Raw genomic sequence first — 2,835 nt, forward strand, 5'->3', positions numbered from 1 at the left:
GTTGGCACTGTGGCTAGAGCTGGACTGAAATGTGGCTGACGGCATCCCAGGGCTGTGACAGGGTGTGGATCCAGCTCAGAATGAAGGTTGGGGCTGAGCCCAAGTCACGCACCAACCACGGTGACATTGATGGCCTTTTCATCTCCATGGTCGTACACACTCTCTGATACATTGCAGATATAGGTCCCTGAGTCACCCAGCTCGACACTGGGGATGTGCAGGATGGAGCGTATGTGAGAGGGCGTATCGAAGTCGGTCACTGGCTCCACCAGCCGCCCACTCTGTAGGGACACGTGGGGCAAGTTTCCCAAATCAGGAAGGGGCCAAGAAGTCAGGCTGCAAGTCGAGATGTACATCCTGCCTGCCCTTCCTCCAGGCCCTGGCCCGGCATTACCTCCTTGCGGGGGTAAATCCACTCAAAGTTGACCACCTCATTCCCAGTCACGATGCACGTGATGGTGATGTTCTCACCCTGGCGGACCACAGTCTGCACTGCATTCATTGAGATGTTGATGGATGACGCTGGTGGAGAGAGACTAGCTTAGGACTAAGGCACCTCAGCTTGGGGGTGGGGGTCAAGGTCCACAGAGGGAAGGGATGATTGGTGTGGAAGATTCATTTATTCAACAAATATTTATTAAATATCTACTGTATGCCAAGTACTACTCTAGGTACTGGGGCTTTAGCAGTAAATACAACAAACGAAATTTCTGTCCTCATGGAGCTGACATTCCAGAAGGAATAACAGTCTGGAAATCAAAAGTACTCTCTGGGCATCTAAATACAGGGAAAATTTATTGAGCATAACTGTGTACCAGATACCCGCCATCTTCTGTTTTATTTAATCTTCACAATAATCTCATGAAGTAGGCACTCATTATTCCTATTTTACGGCAGAAGAAGCGGGCTCAGAGAGATGCCTTGTATGAAGCCATTTGGTGGGAAGTGGCAGAGCTGGGACTCACATCTAGCAGGCTCTAAAGGCTGTGCCTTTGCCCAACACAGTATACAGCCCAGCTCTGCCACTAAAGCATCCCATGACCTTGGGCAAACTCCATCGTCTTTCTGGGCCTCAGTTTCCTCATCTGTAAAATGGGGGAACATGACTTGCCTTCCAACAGTATAATGAGAATCCAGTAAACAATGGAGTTGCACACTCTAAATTGGAAAGGGCTCAGTGAAGGGTCATACTTGCCTCTGCTGAACATCAGCCCAGAAAGGGAGCTCACCCTGGAGGCTGTAGACATAGTAGGCTTCGGAATCCACCTCTTTGTCCCCGATGATGGTTTTGCAGACATAGGTCTTGTCCTCAAAGGTCCCAGAGAAGCCACGTTGGTGGTCATAGGGGAAAGGCAGTGGGACATCCACTTTCTTCTCATGCAGTGTCACCACCAGTTGTGGATCTGTCACTCGGCATGGAATTGTGATCTCAGTTACTTCCGTGAGAAAGATGAACACTTCCTCGGGGTACACAGGGAGAAAGCCCATGTTGGGATCTGCCAAGGGTGGGGCAAGAATGAGAGTCAGAGGGAGCTGGGTTTCCGGCCATCTCCCTAATTACTATGTGACCTTGAGCAGGCCTCTTCCCCTTTCTGGACCTTGGTCTTCCCATTACAAAATATGGATGATCTCAGAGGTGCCTTTTAGCTTTAACATTTGATTTGGACAGCACCAGAGCAGGAAAGAAGATAAGCCTCAAGTTGAAGGGCAACTGGTACACAGAGCTTGGAGAATGGGGAAGATGAGATATGGAGGCTAAGAGGGAACGTATTGGAACCAGCTGAGAATGCAGAGTTCTTGGGAGCCAGGAATGGGGTGGGCTGGCAGGGAGCAGATAAATATTCAGACCAAAGGGTGGAAGTGATACTCCTGGACTGAGCCAGGCTGGGTTCCATGATTTGTCTGCATTTCTGAGCTGGCCGTATTTCACGATGTCACTAAAGCACTCTCTGCGCTTCCCCAGATGCCTGCAGTTGAGAAGAGGAGCGAGAGAGTGAACACACAGATCAGGGGTCTTACCTGGCACAAAGATATAGAGCCGCTTTTGCTCACCATCCTCCAGCCCATGGGAGTCATTGTAGGTACAAAAGTATTCTCCTGTGTCTGACCCATTGACATTGGTCAGCGTCAGTATGCTGGAGAAGTTGCCATCCTGAGTCTCAGTCAGTTCTTGCGGGAGCTGCTTGGGCATCATCCGTTTCCACATCACCGGAGCTGGACCCGAGCAGGTCAGAACGAAGGTGCTGGAGACATTGAGGATAATCTCTGGCTCTGAGGGTGTGATGACCAGACCTTGGGAGACCTGTGGTCCCAGCAACAGCAGCAGGGGCAGCAACAGCACCTGGCCTTTGGGAGAGGAGGCATCAGACGTCAGAGCACAGGAGCCCCCTCGCCTCTCCCCAAAGCCGACCCTGGGGGAGGCTATTTAATCACAGCCCTTGAAAATACGCCGCCCTAATCCACACAGAGGCTGGAACTCATGGTTCTGAGGCCTGCTTGTTCAGTACTCGGTTCCCAGGGACTCCTTCGGGCCTCCTGACCTCCTCATCTCCGTGCCTTTAGAACCCCAGCCTCAATGAAGTCCTTCAGTAGTGCAGCGTTCGGGCTGTGGGCATGTTCTTACAAAGATGTCAGGAAATCCTCGGGAAGCAATTCCCAGCTTCCAGTTCCTGCATTATTTCCCAGGTCACTTTCTGGGCCTCTTCCCTACAGCTGCCACAGCTGCCCAGGTTCCGCCCAAAGCCCAGAGGTGGCCCTGCTTGTGGAGGGTGGGGCAAGGCAGCTCAGAATGGGGCAGACTGGGGCAGGAGAGGTGCTGAGGCCCCTGGGGAACTC

The 2,835-nt window shown here is 52.0% G+C and overlaps 1 protein-coding gene across 2 annotated transcripts in view; it reads right to left on the reverse strand.

Annotated features, from left to right (window-relative positions):
* The window catches only part of PDGFRB (platelet derived growth factor receptor beta), a 43,732-nt gene that overhangs the window by 20,133 nt on the left and 20,764 nt on the right, over nt 1–2,835 (reverse strand). The gene's annotated exons all lie outside the window — the stretch shown is intronic.

This window comes from Pteropus vampyrus, unplaced genomic scaffold (genome assembly GCF_000151845.1).
Source record: "Pteropus vampyrus isolate Shadow unplaced genomic scaffold, Pvam_2.0 Scaffold185, whole genome shotgun sequence".
Lineage (NCBI taxonomy): Eukaryota > Metazoa > Chordata > Mammalia > Chiroptera > Pteropodidae > Pteropus > Pteropus vampyrus.